Below are 22,056 nucleotides of genomic sequence, written 5' to 3' on the forward strand. Positions count from 1 at the left end.
CCAGAAGGAGTGTCCAAGTTTTCATCAGATGTGCAAAGGGACCTCAATTCCCAAGGGAGCCACTGGTTTGCACGGCTTTGTGATGGGACACATGGGAGGAGCACAGAGCAATCTGGATTCCTCCCATCTCTTCCACATCGTCACAGACTCTGCTCTCCCTGTCCTTCACCTCCACCGGCCCCAGGAGGGTTGTTTTTATTAAATAATCCCAGTCATTTTCCTTCCCCCTCCCCCTCGCCTTTCCATTCCCCGGTCACTTTGTAATCCATGCCCTCAGCTGGGAGACTACTTGCTTTGCCTGCCTTCAGGGAACAGTTAGGAAGGCAAATAGTAATAATACTGGCGCCTCTGTAAATCAGTGAATTTAGAACACTGGAGCCCTCCAAAACACTGGAGCAACACTGGAATTGACCAGCTGAGCAACATGAGGCACAGGAAGATGGGACAGGCACGACTCTAGGAGGGACTGTATACAGTGTCCTTGAGTCCCAGTGCTCGGGGAGCCCACTTGGAAGCTCCAGTTAGGCAGAGGCAAAGTCCTAGGGCAGGACTTTTCAGCTTTGGCGTTAGTGACATTTGGGGGCGTCCTGTGCATTGGTAGATGTCTTGCAGCAGCCTTCATTTCTTCTCACTAGATGCCAGTAGCAATCTCAGATGTGAACACCAAAGATGTCTCCAGACACTCTGGAGTTAGGGCAAGCAGAATTACCCTAAGTTGAAAACCACTGCTCTAGAATCAGAGGAGGGTGGAGGGGAGGGGGTTAACTTGGGTCTCAGGGCAGGACGCTACTCTCTTACCCTCTGTCTGAAAGGGACACCGTAGTCTTTTTCTTTATAGCAGGCACTTGGGCAAGCCTTCTCTCCTCTCTGGACTTCAGGTTTTGCATCTGTAAACTGGATTTGAAGTCTGTAGATCATTTCCCCCTTCTCTCACCACCTGACATTCCTGGATCTGGTCCACGGTGTGACAGGGGTCTCGTGGTGCCAGTAAAGTCCTGGGAGATTCCCCAGAGAGAAGAAAGATGAGAAAGAACAGAAGGACGTAGAGGTGAGAGCGGAGGAGGGGCCGGGAGACAAGCATTAGCAGGAGCTTTCTGGAGAAAAGTTGAGACTTGGGGTGTCCTCTGACCACGCCCCTTCGAGGCCTTATTAGCGTGGGTCGCCCCCAACCAGGCAAACCGAGACTCTCCAGATTCCCTTAGGCCCCGCCCACCACCATAGGCCCTGCCCCCACCGGCCCCGCCCCTTTCGATGGCCCCACCCGCCCGCCCGAGGCCCCGCCCCCACCAGGCCCCGCCTCCCTCTTTGCCTCCCGCCAGCCGGGGCTTGGGCTTTGCACCCGGCGGCGGCTGAGAACAGTGGCGGCTGCGGAGCCGGCAGCGCAGGCGGGCGGAGCGGAGGTGCCCGGCCCAGTGGCGGGCGATGCCCCCGTGAGCCTCTCTCGTCGCCCCTCCCGCCCCGCGCCCCTGCCCCTCGGAGTCCGCCGCGCGCCTGGGACCGGGCCGCGCCTACCGCCGGGTCCGCGGGGCGGGGTCCCGGGGCAGCACCTGCCCCGCCTTGCTGAGTCTCCTGGGCCCGCCGAGACCCCTCCCTGTCTGGACCCCGGCCCCACCTCCGGGTAAGTCGATAGGCCTTGCTTGCCTAGGAATGGATGTGGGGAGGGGATGGCGGAGGTCCGCGGGACCACGGGGCGGGGGAAGGGTCTCTGATGGTGAGGCGCCACGTAGGGACCTAAGTGTTCAGGGTCTAGGGCGGGGGTTTCGGGAAGGATGACAGTGTGTGTAATGACTCGGGGGGGTGGGGGCTAAGGTTTGGGAAGGGAACATTAGGTGTTTGGAGAAGCCCGGAAAATGGAGTAGAGGGCCCCAGAGTCTTGAGTTCTTTGCTGATGCTCAGAGCACCTGGGCCCCTGCTCCTCAACAGCATTGCCTTCCATGGCATTTTTGGAAAGTGCTTAAAATCTATCCTGGAAAGGGAGCTGGCAGGCAGCCTGCCTTTCTTTTTGCTGTCTGTGCCCTGGTTGAGAAGCTGGCCACTCTTTCCTCCAATGAGACATCATGGTGGTGCCTAGAGGACCCCCCCCACCCCACCCCCACCCCATATAAAGAAAAGGGGTAATGCCCACTCCAGCCCTAGCGTGGGGAGAGGGGACTCCTGGGAAGCCAGGAAAGGCAGTTGGTTAATCCATGGTGGGGAATCCAGGGTTCAAGGAGGCTTGGCAAGACCCTTGGTGCACGAACTGGGCATCCTCTCATTCAAGAGGAGGGTGTTTTCACCTCCTGGCCCCAGGATGCCTGGACTCATGCCCATATCACCTTCTCTGGACAACCCATCCTGAGGAGGGGTTTCTTCCCAGCACCCTGGGCCTGGAAACCCAGGGAAGGCCCATAGCCCCCGTGGTCCTGGCTGGGGAGAGCAATGCCATCCCAAGGCCAGAGAACAGGGTGCTGGCTGCCCTGCCACCTGGGGGCTCTCTGAACGTGGCCCTTTGCAGCTGGGGAGCCTGGATGAAGATCACTGTCCAATTCCAGCCCCAGGGGTGTGGTCTGGATGGAGAGAGGAAGGCTGCCACCCCTTTGGTCCAGTCTTCTGCACATGATGACTTAAGTCTGGGGTCCTTGAATTTGGGGCCTGAAGTGATGGGGCAAGGGCCTTTTGGGGCCAGGCCTGGTCACCAAGGGGTTAACTAACCAGCTCCACCGTTGCTGCCAGCCACCAATTAGTCTGCCATCAGGCAGCTGCCAACTATCCCTGGGGGCATGTGGGCAGCCTAATGGGGCATTCTCTTGTGGAGGTGAGGCAGGGGGAAGGAAGGGGTCTGTGAAATCTGTGCGCAGCCCAAGCTCTGTGTCCTTCAGAGCCTGTTTAGGGCCCACAGACCCCTTCCCCGCCCTCTGTCCGGATGCCTGGCTTAGAGACCTCCAGCCCTGAGGTTCCATACCTACCCTACCCTCTGCAGGGAACAAAGCCCAGAGTCAGGCAAACTTGGCTTCCAACCCAGGCTCTGCCACTTTCTGGCTATGCGCTATTGAGGAAATCACTTCTCTCTGAGCCTCCTTCAGTAAAACATACCCACCTTCTAGATCTGCTGGGAGGAGAAAATGAAATGGTGGATTTGAGCTGCTTAGCACAGAGGCTGGCACTCAGGGGAGCTCAGTAGGTAACTGCTGAACTCCTGAGCAAGCCCAGGGCCAAGGACCCGACGGGACAGGCAGATAGGAGCCCAGGGCTGAGGACTCAGCAGGGACCAAGATCCCATCCCTTGGGGCGTGAGGTCTCAGTGGGCCAGGCACTGTCTCTGCCTGAACTCTCCCTCCCTCCTCGCCCACAGACTCTTCTGGCTCTCTGTACATAATTGGATTTTACTGTGCGGAGCCCGGGGCTGAGCTGCTCCTTTCTGGGCGTGCCCTGTCCCTAACCAGGTGCTAAGCTCTGTGGGGTCTGTCAGGGGTCTGGGTGATGCCTGCAGCTGGAATAGCAGCTGGCCCTTTAAGGAGGGAAGAAAACAATTATCTGGCCCGGGCATTGCATCAGCTGGAGGCTGGAGGGTCCCTGGGGAGAAGGGGGCAGGCTGGTGGTTGATTTCATTAGTGCCATGTGAGAACTCTCACCCGGGTCTATCCCACTCCCAGGCTGCAGTCTTGTCTGCCCTGGGCAGCAGCTGAAACCCAGCCCCACTGACTCTCCTACCCCACCCCACCCCACCCCACCCCCCACCTCGGGAGCATCACCTTGGAGGACTTTGTATACACCCAAGACATGCAGCAGGAGATAGGGAAGTGTCTCCCACACTGGCCTTTTTGCCGACTTGGGGTACGAGAATGCTTCCTGTATCTGCATTGTGCTGACAGTTAGGGGTGTCTCCCCTTCTACTGTTTGGCTGACCCGGGGCATGATTCTCCCCCACTGGCATCTTGTTAACTCAGGGGAGGGGTGCCTTCTGCTCTGGCTTCTCAGTGACGGTGAAGCTGTCTCCTGCCCTGGTGTTTTGCTGACCTGACAAAGGAGCTATGCTGCCCGGGCTGTGTGTGAACTGAGGCCATGAGTTAGAAACAGTTGCTCTCTGGCTGGAGGTGAGCTGCCTGGGAATAGTGAGTGAGTCACAGAGGCAGAGAGGACTCCAGGTTCTTGGGCACCAGAGGGACCTGGGTTCAGGACCCACATCCTCCACTTCAGCCTCTGTTATACTTCAGGACTCAGACGTCTCTGGAAAATAGGAATCATTTACACCCATACTGCCCCACCCCATCTGGAAGATGCTTGGTGAATTCAATGTAACTGGACGAACAGCCCTTAGCCCAGGACTGATGGATGGAGGGTGCCGGCTATGTGAAGATTCTCTTGTCTTTGTAAATTTGGGCTCCTCACACCTTGAGTTCAGGATGCCTGGACAAGAAAAGAAGGGTTGGGGAGGCGAGGGGGGAAGGGGAGAAAGAGTACAGGGCCCTTCTGCGTCTGTCTCAGGACACCTGATGCACTAACCTCTGTGTGTCGGGCAGCTCCTAACTCCATGGAGTGGGCATTCTAGCCGGAGATGGCCCAGAGCAGGTAATAACACATGTGACATGTGTTGGAAAAAAGAGATGCAGGTAGGCTAGCATGACAAGGAGTTGAGGAGGCAGAGGAGGAGGGAACTGCGTGTGCTAAGGCCTTGATGTTGCAGAAACAGGCCTGGCATGGTGGGGAGGGCAGGAGAGGGGAGGGAGGGGACAGGAGTCAGCACAGTCAGGCCAGACCTCCTGGTCTGTCTAGCAGGACACTAAAGACTTGGGAATTATCCTGAAGCTGATGGCAGCCTCTAAAGATTCTGAAGCAGAAAGAGCAAGGGCTAATTTCCAGAGCGTGCAGGCTGGGGCCTGTGGCCCTCAGGCAGAGCCTTCTTGGGGGTGACCTTCTGCCCTCTCATACCCCTTCCTTGCACAGCAGCCTGGGTGCCCAGGGAGCAAGTTGTTTATGTGATTCATTCTGGGGGGAAGGAGGCCAGTCCCAGTCCCTTCAGCTCCCTCTCTCTGGGCCTTGTTGACGAAGTTTATCTCTTGGGCCCATGTTCTCCCAACCTCCCTGGGGAACCAGAGCATAAGAGGCAGGGCTTTGGCACCAGGCAGGCGTATATTCACATCCCAGCTCTGCAGTTCATGGGGGTGGGGAACCTCTGGCAAGGCACACCTGTCTCTGATCTTCAGTATCCTCGGCTGTGTTGATGTTATGTGTCCATTGGAAGGATAAAATGAAATTCCAGATGGAAATCACAAAACCCTTTTGCAATGTCAGTTGGCATTTTAACTCTTGCGTTGAGGCTGACCTTGACTCCAGGCCAGGCCCTGGGCTGGCAGGGGGTGGGGGCAAGGCTGGATTCACCAGTCTGTGGTTGCACCAGGCAACCTGTGCTTGGAAGGACCCCACACTTCATTTAAATATTTAGCTGTCACCATCTTGCAATTCTTAATAATTTTGAACAAGGGGTCTTGCTTTTTCATTTAGCACTGGGCCCTGCGTATTATATGACCCCACAAACGAAGTTGGAATAGGAAGAGGCGGGGAGCAATACAGACTGCAAATAGTCCCCAAATGGAGGAGGTGTGAGGTGGAGGGCATGACTAACTGTCCCAAGGTGGGTGGGATGTTAATAATAGTAACATTTATTTAGTGCTTACTGTGTGCTGGGTTCTCTGCTAAGCACTTGACATCTTCAAACAGCCCTATGAAACAGTTAGGGAGATTGTATAGATGGTGAGAGTGAGAGTCAGTTTCTTGGCCAAAGTCACACAACCATCAAGTGACAGAGCTGGGGTTCCAACCCCAGGATGTCAGATGGAAGAGCACATGCTTGGACCAGGGAAGTCTTCACCAGGATGAGCTGGGTCTGCAGGGTAACTTGAAGTTTGCCGAGAAGGAAGGAGGTGTGTGGGGGAGGGAGGGCTATCTCAGCCGGGAAGTGCCTGTGCCCAGAAGTAATACTTGGCCAGGAGAGATGGAGCTGAAGCCAGATGCCTCCCAGGGTTGAGAGGTGGCCTTTGGATTTCACGGTTCTGATTCTCCAAGCTCAGAGCTTCTGGTCCCTCTGCTCCCAGGCCCTGCTGTGACCACGATTCCTCATAGCTGTCCTGTACTGCCCACTCTTCCCCCACTCCCGGGTAATCTCCTTGACTCGACTTTAATCTCTTCTGGGCTCAAGACCTGTCTGACTACTTCATGGACCACATTTAGATGTCTCACTGTCAGTCTCAGGTGGAAACTCGGGCCCCAGCTCCGCCCGCTGGCACCTGCTCTGCCTCGTGTCCCCAGCTTGTCTCTGCCACCACCAGCCACCCACTTGCTCAAGCTGGAAAGCTGGAAGTCCTCCTGGACACCTCCCTCTCCTTCACCCCCACATTCCACAGCCGGTCCTCAGCAAGTGCTGTTGGTTCTCCTGACTCCCTCCCCATTCCGTCATCTTTCTCTCTGTCCACTGCCCTGCTCCAGCCCAGCCTCAGCTCTCAACCTGGACCACAGTGACGGCCTCCTAAACTGGTCTCCTGACGTTTCTGTTCTTGCCCAGCTTCATTTCATGTTTCACACTGTAGTCAGAGTGATCTTCTAAAGATAAATGTTTGATTCTGTCATTTCCCTGCTTAAGACCCTTCCAAGATTTCTTGGAATAAAAGCCAGACTGACGTAGTCTGCAAGGCTGTAATGAGATCTGGTCCTTGCCTACCTTTTTGGATCATCTGTACCGTTCGCTCTCTCCCTCGGCTGTTGTCCCCTCATTCTGGAATGCCCTCCCCCTCCTTATCTATCTCCTTCAGATAGGTACCAGCTCGAACATCATTTCTGCAGAGAAGCCTAAACCGGAAACTAAACATCAGCCCCCTCCAAAGGACCCTGTATTTCTTCACGACACTCGTCACACCTGACCTGCTTTTCCTCGTCCCTCTTTCTCACTAGACTGTGGGCTCTGTGGGATCAGGAATCTAGTTTTGCCTGGTCCTTGCGCATAGTAGGTAAACAGTGAGTTGTTCTATGAATGAAAGGATTAGATGAATCATTGCTGCAGCATCCTAACTGGCCTCTCTGCCTCCAGGCTTGTCTTCTCCAGTCCTTTCCCTGTCCAACCCCAGAGCGATCTTCCCAAAACACAGAACTGACCCTGTCACCCCCTGCTACTTAAAATACTTCAATAGCTCCCCATTGAGGGCAGGAAGTGCCTCAGCTTTTTAGCATGGGATTCAAAGCCCTTTATGATCTGTACCCCCTCCAGCCTCGTCTCCCCTCTTACCCCCTCCCCGCACTTTGAACTCCTGGTCCTCTAATGCATCAGGCTGTTTTGTGCCTCTGTGCCTCTGCCCTTCTAGTTCCCCCTGCCCAGAATGCCTCCCCACCTCTGCTTTGTCTCCCTGGAGAACATCCTTCATTCTTCAAAATCAAGCTTAGCTGCCTCTTTTGCTGTGAAGCCTCCGAGGAACCCTCCCGGCCCTTCCTGAGCCGAGTCCCCCCCTCAGTCATATCTGCACAGAGTCCACATCTTTTCTTCCTTGTCTCCTGTGAAGCTGAGCTCTTCTGGTGCAGGCACAGTGATTGTTCATCTTTGTGCCTCCGGATTCCAGCTTCTCCCCTGTCCTTAATTAGGTCTGTGCTTATAAACAGAAACCCACTCAAACCAGCCTCAGTAATAAAGAAGGGTTTCTTATGAGGACACAAGGGGTTCCTGGGAACTGAGGACTAGGAAAATCATTAGCTTCTAGAAGGTGAGACCTGTTGGCCAAGAGAAATTGAAGCAACTGATTTCTGTGCCTTGTTGACTGCCTTCACCTTTCTCTCTCCACCTACTGGGTTTTCTCTGCTTTTCCAGACATGGGGGCCACCTATAGTTCCTGTATTTCATCCCTCAGTTCCAGCTACATTCAGAGATAGAACCCAGGGCTTGGCAGACCCAAGTCCAGACTCCCAGGAGAGGATCTGATTGGCTCTGGGGAGGCCAGGTGCCCACCTTGGTCCAGTCAACTGCAGCCTGCAGGGAAGGATCACAAAGTCAGACACACAGACACAGCTCTTGCTTGTCAGTTATCTGGGCAAGTACTTCAAGAGACATCTGCTACAATCCTTACAGTGCCAGGTGGGCCTGGCCCCAGCCTTCTATCTGGTGGCATCTGGAGAAAAGAGACCTAGGATTTTGACTGTAAGAGGAGTCTTTTCCTGAGGCAGCAGTAGTACCCAGGGCAGGAACTGAAGAACCTGTCAAATGTCATTCAGAGGCCTGAACAGAGAGTTAGGGAGGTGAGACCCTGATTTTCTCACCTCTCTTTAGAGTAGAGAGAAAGGCTTGAGAAGGATATGAGCAGTCAGGACAGTTCTCTCTTCCAGAATCATATTCATCTCCTAGAACTCAACTTGTTTCCTCCCCTCAGTGAAGCACCATGCATGCCTTCATTTCTCCCTATCAGGCATTCTTTACCTGTATCATTTCTAGTCTTCTGCTTCCCTAGTAATAAGCAGTTTTTTGAGCACTTACTCTGTACCAGACTCTATACACATGCATTATTATTATTTAAAAATTTTTTTAAATTATTTTGGCTGTGCTGGGTCTTTGTTGCTGTTCAGGCTTTTCTCTAGTTGCAGCGAGTGGGAAGTACTCTCTAGTTGCAGTGCATGGGCTTCTCACTGCAGTGGCTTCTCTTGTTGTAGATCATGGGCTGTAGGGTGCAAGGGCTTCAGTAGCTGGGGTGTGCAGCTCAGTAGTTGAGGTTCCTGGGCTCTAGAGCACAGATGCATATTGGCACATGGACTTAGTTGCTCTTGGGCATGTGGGATCAAACTCCCTAGTGTCTCCTGCCTTGGCAGATAGATTCTTTACCACTGAACCACCAAGGAAGCCCCCACATGTTTTATTTCATTTAACCCTCACACCCTATAAGATAGGTACTATTATTATCCACATTTTATTTTTTTAAGTATTTATTTATTTAGCTGATCCAGGTCTTTGTTGTGGCATGCAAGATCTTCCATCTTCATTGCATCATTTGGGATCTTTAGTTGCGGCCTGTGGGATCTAGTTCCCTGACTAGAATCAAACCCAGACCCCCTGAAACTGGGAGCACAGAGTAGGAAAGTCTCTGTTATCCCCATTTTAAAGACAAGGAAACTGAGGTTCAGAGAAGTGACATTTACAGGCTAGGGACAGACAGCAGTGTGTGACTCCCAAGGGAAAGTTCTTAACCTTAGCTCCTTACTCACTTGCTCCTTTGCCTTTCAGGAGTGTTTGGGCCTCACAGGCAGACACCAGGTTACTGTGTCTGCTCCCTACTGCCCAGCGTGGGGCCAGCTCAGAGCAAGGGCTCTCAACTGTGGGGTGGAAGGATGCAGGCAGGGTAGAAAAAGCATCTGCCTAGGAGTTGAGGGGCTCCTCCGTGTGGACCTACCCCCATGTAGCTGTGTGGCTCTGGGAGACTTTTAACTTTTCAGAACCTCATTTTCTCATTCAGAAATGGGCATGGTCATCCCTGCCGTGAGGCTTGTATTAGATAGTAGGTGTAAGAACAATTCGTAAATAGGAGAGAACCTAGCAATTTTTAAGGACTGTTATTACCAGAATGGAATGTGGCAACAGGGCGCCAGCTGGCCTCTGTGCCACCCAAGCTCCTGCAGGAGGCAGGCAGGCCTAGAGCTTCCTTCCCAACATGGGCCTGCTACCATCAGAGAGAACCGAGATGACTTTCAGTGGCTCATGGATGTGTTACTGCCCGCCCTTGGCTTGCATACTGAGAAAACTGGCTCCCTTTCAACTCTGTCCAGTCCACGGTTGTCCCAGGGAGAAAGTGCCATGGTGGTGTGTCTTGACAACTTTCCAACATTTGCTGCCCTCCTCTTTAAACAGAGATGTTGGGGATTCCCTGGCATTCCAGAGGTTAGGACTCAGCCCTTTCTCTGCAGGGATCTGGGTTTGATCCATGCCTGGGGAACCAAGATCCCACAAACTATGTGGCATAGTAAAAAAAACAAACAAAAAACCCCCGCAGAGATCTTGACTGGCAGCTCTGTGTAGCTAAATTTTAATAATATATCTTTGTTTTCACTGTACTTATTTTACTGTCATTTTCTATTTATTAAAATTGGTACTGGCTTTCCGCATAGTCATGCAACATTTCTATTTAAAATAAATGCATTTAAGTTAATAGTGTCAATTTCAAGAAAATAATGAGCCATACAGGGGTATGGAGACTTGGCATAAATCACTGAGGGACACACGGTGTTATGTAGACAGTGCAAGACTGGGAAGTTGTCCAGAGACATCAAGTATGTGGACCTGGATAATCTTTAAGCTCCCTTCCATCTGCCTGGAGAATTTGGGAGTGTCTTATACTGTGCCAGCCTACTCCCTTCTCCTCACACAGTGCCCTGGGGTGGGGTGCTTTCAGAGAATCCTGCCATGATTGTCGTGTAGATAGAAGAATGTGGGCCACGTCCCCCACCTTGCTTGAGAAGGGGACTCTTGGAATTGGGGGTGTCTGGATGGGTGTCCCTTGCCTCTGAGCAGGACTTGGGCACTCCTGGGAGGAAGAGGAGCTGCAGACTCCACAGTCTGATCTCCATGCACAAGACAGGCCTCAAGTCCTCCCAGAGGGCTGGAGTCCCAGACAGTGCTGAGGCCGTGGGGGCCGCGGGTGAGGGCGAGGCTGTCCCCAAAGCTTAGGGCCCAGCCACAGCAAAGCCAGGAGGCTTTGGGATCTCAAAGGCCCTGTTCTGCTTGCTGTCCCCTTTCCCACCTCTTTGTACCGCTGAACTCCTGCCCCTGGGGATTGGACAGTGACCTTGAGGGGCCCCTCAGAGGACACAGAGGATGTATCCTTAGGGCTCGAGACCAGGGCCAGGTGGCAAGGGGATGTCCTGCCTGCCCCTCCCCACTGCCATGCTCACAAGTGGGAGGGCTGGCCTGGGCTCCAGGAGGGTGGGGGCCTGGGTCGTGTGGGACATGTGCTTGTGTATCCATGGCAAATGTCTAAGGGTCTCTGTGAAGGCGTATATTGTGTGTGTGTGTGTGTGTGTGTGAGAGAGAGAGACTTTGTATGTATGTGTGCATGGTGAATGGAGCTCTGAGTGATGGTCTAGGGTCTATGTGGGGAGGCTCTGTGCGTTGTGTGTGTGTGTGTGTGTGTGTGTGTGTGTGTGAATGGCAGGGTGTCTTCTGTGTGATGTGCTTTTGGGTCTGTGGTGAGTGTGTCTGTGTGTAGCGGGTGTCTGTGAGGCATCTGGTGTGTGTATGTGTATGTGCTGTGTGTCTAGGTTGCTTGTGTGCTGGGTGTGGTGTGTGCCTGTTGTTTTGTGTATGTCCTAATCTTTGTAGAGTGCATGTCTGGCTGTTTGGTGTGTCTGAGTGGCTGCGTGCAAGCATGTGGCAGGCACTTGGGGCTTTGTGCCTCGGAGAGGGTGCGGGGCCGGGGTTGCAGGCGGGGAGGGCTTTGAGGGCGGTGTCTGTCTGAGCTGGGGCCGCGAGGATTGCTGGCTTCCCTGGGAGGGTCCCCAGGGCAGGAGGCGGGCACAGGCGGCGCCTTCCGGCTCAGAGCGGGCCTGGTAACCGGAGCCCCTTACTCCATGAAATATTGATCCGACCTAGCCGTGGCCCTGACCAAATAGGGCCAGGAGAGCAGGGAGCGCGCGGTGGGGGTTGGGGTAGGGGTGTGGGAGGAGGGGGTGGGGGGAGTGGCGGCGCTGTCCGTGGTGCTGCCGCGTCCCTGGCGGGGGCGTCAACTCAGGCTAAAGCGGGGCTGGGAGAGGGAGAGATTTCTCTATCCACCCACTTCTGTAGTGGGGCTTCTGCTTCTGAGGCTGAGCTAGGCTGTCCCTCTCACCTGCAAGTTCCACCACCCCTTCTAGGAAGGGAGGACAGGGACCAAATGAATATTTGGGGGGATCCAGTATCCCCCAGGGCTAAGGTTTGCCTGGGACAGTCTTAACTTACTGTGGTGTGATTGTTAGTAGTGTCTCTGCTCACTCTTAGAAAGAGTCCTAATTGGATGATGAATTATGCTGCCCAGCAATAGACTTTGCTCCAAAGACGTTTTCCCCCAGTTGTCTGCTCTGCCCCTGGGTGTTCTGTAATCGGTGGATGTGCAGGTGCTGTGGGTTGGGGATACTATCTTTCTTGTGCATGGGCTGAGCCAGAATAAGGGCTTGGGAGCCCCAGGCCCCTTGGCAACCTGCTGCAACCCAGACCTTCCCCAGGGATTCCAGCTCCCTTCTCCACTAGTCCAAATTCTGCTTTCCATTCAAGCTGCGCTCTTGCTCTAGGCTTCCTTTGCCCTCCTGCATCCTGAGCTACGCAGGCCTCTCCTTGGTCTCCATGTCAGGGTGTGGTCAGGTCTTCAGACTGATCATCCTTGTACTCATGACATTTTCTCTGAGTTCTCCTACCCTGACTTGCTGACTTTCCCTCCTTCGGTGGATTTCGTTTTCCTCCTCCCCCTAACTGTGGGCATTACCTCTCACTCTTTCCTCACCCTCCTCCGGGCATTCTCCTTCCTTTCCACACCCCACTTTTCCCTCTGGGGTACACACCCAAATCCTGCCCACCCATTCTGCTCTCCTGAACTTCTGGGAATCTGCTTACCTGCCCAGTACCTCCATGGGGGAATTGCAAAATTATCTCACACTCATCATATCCGAAATGGGCACTCATGTTTCCTTTAAGCCAACTTTTCCCTCCAGGACCACATGCTCTGCTGATGGCACCTGTCAGCTCCCACCTTTCCTGTAAATCATGTTGGATTCTGTTTTTTTCCCTTCCCCCAACTTTGTCCTATCACCAACTCCAGGCAGTCCCCCAAGCCCTTCCATGACTCCTTGCACCCCTTTTCTCTTTCCACCAACACTGTCTGAAGGAGGGCAGCCCTTCTTACATGCCTTCTGACTGCTCTTCCTGCCGTCAGGCTTTCTTCTGATTCTGCACTGTGTCCGATTGATCTCTATAAAATGTTACATCTAAGCCATGTCAGATTTCACTCCCTTCAGGATTAAAGCCAACCTTCTCAGCCCTGCATTCAGAGCCCTTTCTGGGCTGTTCCCAGCCTACGTTCCCAGCCCTCTCTTCCGCAGCTGCACCCACCTCCTGCTTCAACTGCATTGCTCTGTTCACCAACCTCTGAACATACCATTTCTCCCCTGGTCCTTCCCAGCTAGTTTCCACCTCTTTCCTCTCCAAATCACAGCCATCTCTTGAGGTGTTCTGCAGTGAATTGATCCATGATGCCTGCTCTGGTCTTCCCATCCTAAACAGTTCACTCCTTCTGCAGAGCAGCCAGGGTATTTTTATCTTTACCTCTTGGTGCTTTGGGTGGTCCTTACCAACTGTGGTATCACCTGAGAGCTTGTTTGAAGTGCAAAAACTCAAGCTCCACCTTCCTGTAACCCCTGGAATGAGAAACTGTGTTTCAGTCTGATTCCCAGGTGATTTCTTTGCACATTTAAGTTTGAGAAGCTCTGGACTGGTGTGTCCACTGAGGGCAGCATCTTGCTTCTGTTTTGAAGTGGTCTTCAGCCCCGGGGTGTTTTCTAGTCCGATACTTAAGGACCAAGTTTCTCAGCCCCTGTCAGGCAATAGCGGCCACATCTGGCCACGAGCTGTGAGAGGGGCTGGGTGATGGAGATGGCCAGGAAGCGTGTGCACTCTGCCTGGATGTTTTCCCCTGAAATCTATGCCCTGCAAGGCCCCAGAGCTCAAGCTGTAAATCTGACTCTAGAAGGCACTCCTGTGACATGAGAAGAAATCAATTAATCAATAAAAAGACAGTGATCAAGAGAGCAGAACTTTTTCCTGTTCACAACACACATGCTGGTGGAAATGTCTGTTATTTTAATGTATGTTTTTAAAAGAAAAATACGTATTTTCACTTTTTCTTTATGAGAGCGTTAATACAGTTTCTAACGTAGTAACTCTAGAAAACACAATATGTCACATGAAGAAAATAAAAATGACTCACAATTCTACTATCCAGCTATAAATACCATTTTTTATGTTAATGCTTATTTTAGATCACCATGCACTCATTCAACAAATATTTACAGAGTCCTACTGTGTGCCAGGCACTGGAGGATTCTGGATGCAGAAGATGGCATAGTTTCTCTTTCTAAGCAACACACAGCCAGGTTGGAGCGGGGGGTGAGGCGGGCATGGTGTGGGAGGCAGGCACTGAACAAGATAAGACAAGCAGTGTATTCATTTCCTAGGACCAGCTGTAACAAAGTACCACAGAGCAGGTGGCCTAAAACAACAGAAATGTACTGTGTCACAGTTCTGGATGCTGGAAATCTAAAATCAAGGTGTCAGCAGGGTTGGTTCCTTCCGAGGGAGGCTGTCCCATGGCACTCTCCTGGCTTCTGGTGACAGCTGGCAGTGCTTGGTATTCCTTGGCTTGTTGCCCTGTCACCCTAGTCTCTGCCTTCATCATTACATGGATTCTTTCTGTGGTCTCTCTCTGTCTTCCTATAGCCATATTCTTATAAGTCCTTCTGGATTAGGGACTCACCCTCCTTCAGGATGACCTCAGTTTGGCTAACCACATCTGCCGCGACTCTTATTTCCAACAAGGTCTGAGGTACCAGGGGTTAGGACTTTAAACTTATCTTTTTTTAGAGGGTGGGGGGAAACAGAGTTCAACCCTGTAACAGGCAAAGACAGTGTAGGGTCTGGGGGAGCATGACAGGGGGTCTACCCTTGTCTGGAAAGACTCTCCCAGGACGTGACATCCAGTCAGGGACCGAGCGCTCAGTAGGACTTGGCCAGTGAAGGTTAGGGTCAGAGGTGGGGCTGAGCTAGCAGAGGTGGTGTGACAGACGCCGCCAGGTCGTCAGAACACAAGGGTGGGGACGGGCTGGAGAAGAGCGTTCCAGGCTGACAGGAGGCAAAGGGGTCCTTCTGAGGAATAAAGAGAATGGTGTGGCTGGAATACAGAGGGAGGGCAGGAGTACAAGATGACCTGGGTCACTTCTCTTGTGGGCCTTGTGAGGGGTTTTCACTTTCTCCTAAGGAAATGGGGAGCCGCGGGAGGCTGTCATGCTGGAGTGACTCATCCTACCTGTGAGCCGGCTCCTCACAAGACTAAGCTGTCTGGAGCCGAGTCGGGCCTCTTCGAACCCAGTTCTGAGGGAAGATGTGTGGCCATGTCCTCAGGAGCCCCCTGGCTGAGAGGACACAAGGCAGCCCCGTCGGAGGAAGGGGGGCCTGGCTGTGCCGCAGCAGCCCCCAGCCCACGTAGGGAAGACCAGCCTTACCCTCAGGACCCTTGTCCCGAACAGGAGACCGGGCTCGCTCAGCTCTGGGTCTGTCTCACCCTGCGTGTCCCGGAGTCTTTGGAGTCTGGAGGACACAGGTTGGGTCCAGACACCCAGGCCCCTGCCCTGCTGTGAGGCCTGTGTCTGAGAATGGGTCCAGGGCAAGTGCGTGAACCACGTGGGCCCCTGAGGCCAGAAGCCCTGAGGCTGGGGGAGACCCGAGTCTTGCAGGGGCCTGGTGCTTAGCACCCTGCTCTCCCCAGGCGATGTCTGGCTGTGGTCTTTGTATCAGGACGCAGACTCAACTCCTTTACCACACCATCGGAGCCCACTCCTTTACTGCGTGTGACGGGAGAGGGCCCCCCCGGCCCAAAGATGCTTGTCCCTCCTTGTCTGGGCTAGGTGGGCCAGGCTGGGTGGAGGAGAAGTGGGTCAGCTCTGTAGCCATGGTGACAGCAGCTGCTCCCTGCCAGCCTTCTCATCTCCTCGCCACAAACCTCACGATGAGATCCTTTGTCCGGCCCGAGGGGATGGGGGCCAGGAGGGTGAGATTGGGGGCCAGAGTGTGTATGAAGTGTTTGTGTGTGTGTGCAGGCTCACACAAGCGCCTGCTCAGAGCTAGTGTGCATGCCTGGCCAAGGGAACTCACAGATCCAGGAATGACACTTTCTACTTCCCTGCCCACTGAAGGGATGAGGTTCATCCTGCCTCTCTGAGCTGGGCAGGAGCCAGGGGAAGGGGTGTGTGTGTGTGTGCGTGCGTGCATGTGTGTGTACACAGGTGACTGTGTCTTTAAATGAATATAATTTATATGGGTCTGTATGATGTGTAGTCACACCTTTGAAATTCTGTGCCCTGTGTCTCTTCCTGTTATGCGTAGTGTGTGTGCAAACCTGGTTTGGAGCAGATAAAAGTCATGTAACCAGGAGAAGAGCTGGCAGAGTGCTCCCCACTCAGGCTGCTGTCCTCCCTGGGCCCAGCTCACCATCCCCGACCATGCACCAGCTCTGTCACCCACCTTTCTCACCCTGCTGGGGGAAAGTAAGGGCTAGAAATGAGGGACCCCCCCTCCCCGCTTCTGCAGATACAGGTTTAAAAAAATCAGTTTTAGCTCATGAACTGGTTCTTGTTAGTTGGTAAGGCTGTACTGTGTTAAGAGGAATTCTGAGGTTAAGTCTGGCTTCTGACATGGGCACAGATTGGCCTGAGTGGTCTGGTGGGCAAGCCCTAGTGCTGGATCAAGGTTGAGGCAGAGGCCTTAAACCTAGCATCCAGCATCCAATGAGGGGCCAGGAGCTAAGATGCTGGCAGGGAAGATCACAGCATCACATGCTAGCTCCCACCTCAACTGAGAAGTGCAGGGACCCAGGTCTCACACTTATGCTAGACTCTGGGTGGAAGCACCCAGAGTTGCAGTGGGAGGTGATCCTGTTGGTCTCGGAGGCTTCCCATGAAGTGGTTGTACCTGGTGTGCAATCCAGACTAATAAGCACCATCACCTATGGAGTCCTTTACAGTTTACAAAGGCACATAATGCAAAGTAATCATATGATGACCCAACTGAGCGTGTAGCATGTACCAATCCTTATTTTAGCAATACTTATATTTCATCTAAGAATCCTAAAGCAGGCATTATTATCTGTACTTCAGAGATGAGGAACTGTAGGCTCAGGGAAATTGCCCTGCGTCATACAGCTTGTAAGTGACAGATCTAGGTTTTGAACTAAGTCTGCCTCCAAAGCCTGTGCTTTTTTTTTTTTTTTTTTTGGCTGCACAGCATTGCAGCATGTGGGAATCTTAGCTCTCTGACCAGGGATTGAATCCACTTACCCCCGCAGTGGAAGCACAGAGTCTTAACCACTGGACCGCCAGGCAAGTCTCAAAGCCTGTGCTTTTAATCCCTGTGCTGAGACTTCCCTGGTAGCTCAGTGGTGAAGAAGCCAACATGGGAGACACGGGTTCCATCCCTGGTCTGGGAAGATCTCACATGCTGCTGCCCAACTGAGCCTCTGCCCTGCAACTATTGAGCCTGTGCTCCAGAGCCTGGGAACCACAACTGAAGCCCGAGCACCCTAGAGCCCATGCTCTACAAGAGAAGCCAGCACCATGAGGGAGTAGCCCCTGCTTGCTACAACTAGAGCAAAGCCTGTGCAGTAACTGAGACCCAGCACAGCCAGTGAATAGGTATATCTATATAAGAACTTTGCTTTAAAAAAAAAAAAAGCACTGTACACAGATGCTCATTAAGTCATCTGATCTCCAGTCCAGCCCAGAGAGCTGGGCCGGATCCAGGTGGCCAGTAAACTTCATTTTATAGAAGAGGAGATGGAGATTCAGAGAAACTGAATGACCTGCTCAGGGTCACACGCTGGGAGCGGAGCTGGAGCTGGGAGTCGGGCCCCCGCCCTCCAACACCTTCTCCCCAGTACACATACTCCTGACTGCTGGTTGTGTCACAGAGCATCTGGGGAGGGACACAGACCCCATCAGTCAGGGGGAAGACAGAGGGAGAATAGGATCTAGAACTCTTTAGCATTTGGACCTGGAGGAGTCCCTTGGCATTAGCACCAGCAATTTACCATTGAGGTCCCTAAAACGTAGGTTAGGGGACCCAGGAGTTTGGACAGTTTTAAAGGAGGAAAGAGCATCAAAGAGTTTGAATGATTGGCTCAAGTGCACACAACTATCTCCAAAGTCTGTCTTTTTTTACTCCACAAGCTATTGGAAGACCTGGAGGACAGGTATCCTCTCCAGCCCTTCCTCTAAGCTCTCCTGTTTTCTTCCAGACTCTTATCCCATCACCTCCTCCTGGAAGCTACTTTGTCTTCACCTCCTCTCTTGAAAACTGGTGTCTCAGAAGTTAACAGAAGACTTGTGTAAATGCCCTAGGGGTGAGCTGTTGGGAGGGGCGCGGCCCCCTGTGATGGGAACACTGCACTCGGATTCATCAGTTCAGTGAGTCGGGGTTTTCTTTAAGGTGAGAGGGGAGGAGGAGACACCTGCCAGGTGATACAGGACCTGGGAGTTAGGAGTCTTGGGTTGGAGCTCTGGTTTTGTTGACAGCTTTCTCTGTGACCCTGGGTGTGTCTCCTTCCTGTTCTGAGCCTTGACTTCCTCCTCTGCAAAATGAAAGGCTTGGGTTGGAATAGGGAGGCAAATCAGTTTGACCTCATGAGCTGGTTCTCATCAGTTGGTGATGCAGCACTGTGTTAAGAAGAATTCTGAAGTTAACTATGGCCCCAGTGAGAAGGAGAGATGGATTAGTGATGTCTAGGGAGGGGTGGTAAGAGCCTTAGTAACTTGCCATTCCTTCCAGACTAACAGGTCACCACTCTGTGACAGATTCCTTCGTGTTTTCTGTTGAGAGAGTGAGTAGGTAGTTTCATCTTGGGCTTTTGGGTAGCCTTACCGACACTCATGGGCTTCCCTGGTGGCTCAAATGGTAAAGAATCTGCCTGCAATGTGGGAGATCTGGGTTTAATCCCTGGGTCAGGAAGATCCCCTGGAAAAGGAAATGTCTACCCACTCCAATATTCTTGCCTAGAGAATTCCGTGGTCAGGGGAGCCTGGTGGGCTACAGTCCATGGGGTTGCAAAGAGTCAGACATGACTGAGAGACTAATACTTTTTTCTTTCACTTTCACTGATGCTCAGAGAAGGTTTATTACTTGGTTAGACACATGGTCAAAAGGAGCAAGGGGCCCAGGGTGGCCAGGCAGAAACTTGAGTCCTGCTTTTGTCAGGATTCAGGGGAGGGTGTGGGGAGCCTTTAGGGTACTGAGACCCCAGGGCGGAGGTCCAACACTGAAGGCTGGAAAGAAAACACTCCTTCCTTAGGGAGGTTGGAAGGTATATGCTGGCATGGAGCTTGGCAGGTATGGTGGACAGTGGGAAGGGACCCCTGGAAGGGATGTCCAAGCTGTCACTATAGAGGCTTCAGCAGGGAGAACTTTAGAGTGATTCTTCCATGACCTGGCAAGATCATGGGAAGGTTTCCTTCCATCAGGAGCCATGACCTGGGTTAGAAAAGGGGCAGTCCTGCTCGGAGGCAGGGCATTGTTGCAGTGGCTTTTGCAGACACTCCTTTAGCCATCTCTTAGGACCACCAATATGTGAAATGCTGTGTGCTGGCCCCTCTCCACCCCCCATCTCCACCTGCTGCCTTGCTCCCATCCCATGCTCTGATGTCCTGGGGGGCTGCTCTGAGCAGCACTGCCTTCCTCATGGAGGCCAGGTGCTTGGCCCCGACTGGCTCTCTGTCTTGAGCTAGACTGGCTGCCCAAGAAGCAACCGGAGCTCTCATTCTGAGCCTGCTGCTGCCTTGTGTGTGGAAAGGACTCAAGAGTTAGACTTTATCCGACCCTTTCGGTTTACACACAGATGAGTAAGCCAGGCCCAGAGAAGGTCACACTAAGAATCTGTATACACATTATCATCCTACCTCCTGATTCTGAACTCTCCCAGCTGCCCTGCCCTGGACTTGGGACCAGAGGTCAGGCCCTGAGACCCTGGGCCCTCCAAAACATTCAGCAGCTCTCCTGGGCGGTTAAAGATGAGAACGCGGCTGTGGATGGTGCAGAGTCCTGGATGTCAAACCATCTGCTCGTTGGTTCCATTCGTTATTCATGAGGAAACATGAGCCCCTGGGTTGGCAGGGTTAAGAATTTTGTCCCTTACCCTCTTTCCTTCTCTTCCCCTGTGGCACCCAGGAAGCACTTGCTTCTCCAGCTGTGGTCTAAGTGGTGTTTCTGCTGCCCCTCAGATGCTCATTGCCAACCTGGGAACCTGGGCCAGAGCAGGTTTTCGGATCACAGATACTTTGCCTGGGGTTTTCTCAGCCTGGAGATCCAGGACAAACCTGTGTAGGAGGGCTGGGCTCCCCTCTTTGGGTGAGCTCTGGGGCAAAAAGGCAGGGGCTGCTGAGCATATCTGTCTGTCTGTGAGAACAAAAGACCCAGAACAGGAGTCCAGCCCTGGCTCCTTCTTAGCTGAGTTGGATGGGCGAGGCCTTCAGTTCTCTGAGACTCATTTTTCTCATCTGTGACGTGGAGATAACTGCGCATGTAACAGAAATACCCGAAGGAGTAAATTAGGTTTATACTGTAGCCAGTTCAAAGTATCAGATAAGCCCTTTCCCACCGTCCACCAGAAGACCATGCAGATACCAAACAAACACACAGACTGGCACTAGAATTGGAAACTAAAGAGGTCATCGTAGACCCAAGTCCAGAGGGACTTTCCATTAGCTGCAATGTTGATGGGGGATGGATGGAGAAATACAATCCGAGACTCTGCAGACATCACAAGTCCAGCGAGAGCAGGCCAGACAGCCACAAAGAAGGCAAGACGCGGCTTTGACTCATCCCTACTGTCAGCCCTCATTCGCCAGGCCGACAGGAGCCGTGCTGACCAGGAGCGCAGGCAGCCATGCTCAGCTGTCTGGGCCTGTCTTGCTATCTGCCTGGAGTGATGCCATCCCTTCCCACCCCCGTTTCCCCTCCCCTTTCTGTGTCCTTTTGAAAAATCAGATTCCCCCAAGATGACAGGGCCCTGGAAGGGGGATGCCGCCCTGGGGGCCAGCACCTCACTGGGGAGAGCCAGGTGCAGTGCTCACCTGCAGCCGTCCCTTCTGAACCCTGCCCAGGCCTCGGACTTCGAGGACGACCGCAGGAGACCCCACGTCCACACTAAACAGAGCCCTGGGCGCCTGCAGTCCTGCTCCCAGAGTAGTTCCCAGTGCCCCCGTCCTCTTTCCTAGCTCTCATCAGAACTGCCAGTAAACAGTGAGTTGCATAACTAGTTGTTCACTGTCTGTCTTCTCCCCCGAACTGGAGGCTCTGGCAGGGCAGGACGCATTTGGCCTGGCTTATTACTGCGTCGTTGGCACTCAGCATAGGCCCAGGAGTTTTAGGGGCTTACTTTTTTCTTAATTTTATTCTCAGAGAAAAGATATTTTTCTCAAGAATATTATTAAATGATGACCCTTAGCATGAATATGAATAATAGTTCAAACTTGGGGTCACTTGTGGTGACCATTTTGTAATGTATAGAACCACCAAATCACTATGTTCTGTCCCTGGATCTAACATAGTGCTGTAGGCCTTTATGGTTCCATGGGAAAAAATGAATAAGTAAAAAATTTTAAATTGCTTTGGTTATTTTAGGACATTGTCTTACCAGTTTCTACAAGAAGCCCTGTTAGAATATTAATTGGGATCACACTGAAACTATAGGTCAATTTAGGGATAACTGACTTTCTTTTGGGGGGGGATAGTTTTTAAAATTTAAGTATAGTCGATGTACAGTATTATATGTTATAAGTATACAATATAATAATTGACAATTTTGAAAAGTAATACTCCATTTGGGCTTCCCTGGTAGCTAAGACCGCAAAGAATCTGCGTGAAATGCAGGAGACCCAGGTTCAATCCCTGGGGTGGGAAGATCCCCTGGAGAAGGGAATGGCAACCCACTCCAATATATAGTTACTGTGAGTGAAGTTGCTCAGTCGCATCTGACTCTTTGCAACCCCATGGGCTGTAGCCTACAAGGCTCCTCTGTCCATGGAATTTCTGAGGCAAGAGTACTGGAGTGGGTTGCCATTTCCTTCTCCAGGGGGTCTTCCCAACCCAGGGATCAAACCCAGGTCTCCTGCATAGTAGGCAGACGCTTTACCATCTGAGCCACAGGGAAGCCCAAAGAGAACATCAATATGTCGTGGTGGTGGTTGTTTAGTCGCTAAGTTGTGTCTGACTCTTTTGCAACCCCATGGGCTGTAGTCCACCAGGCTCCTCTGTCCATGGAATTCTCCAGATAA

The 22,056-nt window shown here is 52.6% G+C and overlaps 1 protein-coding gene across 6 annotated transcripts in view; it reads left to right on the top strand.

The window, feature by feature from the left end:
* The first annotated feature begins 1,295 nt into the window (after window positions 1-1,295).
* Window positions 1,296-22,056, top strand: part of RIMS3 (regulating synaptic membrane exocytosis 3) — a 42,794-nt gene continuing 22,033 nt past the window's right edge. For 2 of the 6 annotated variants that reach the window (XM_020886102.2, XM_020886099.2), the window contains exons 1-2: window positions 1,296-1,618; window positions 18,027-18,217. The gene's annotated coding sequence lies outside the window, so the exon portion shown is untranslated. The remainder of the gene's footprint in view (window positions 1,619-18,026; window positions 18,218-22,056) is intronic. The other 4 variants (XM_020886101.2, XM_020886100.2, XM_020886103.2 and 1 more) reach the window with 2 other exon arrangements.

Source organism: Odocoileus virginianus, chromosome 5 (genome assembly GCF_023699985.2).
Source record: "Odocoileus virginianus isolate 20LAN1187 ecotype Illinois chromosome 5, Ovbor_1.2, whole genome shotgun sequence".
NCBI classification, from domain to species: domain Eukaryota; kingdom Metazoa; phylum Chordata; class Mammalia; order Artiodactyla; family Cervidae; genus Odocoileus; species Odocoileus virginianus.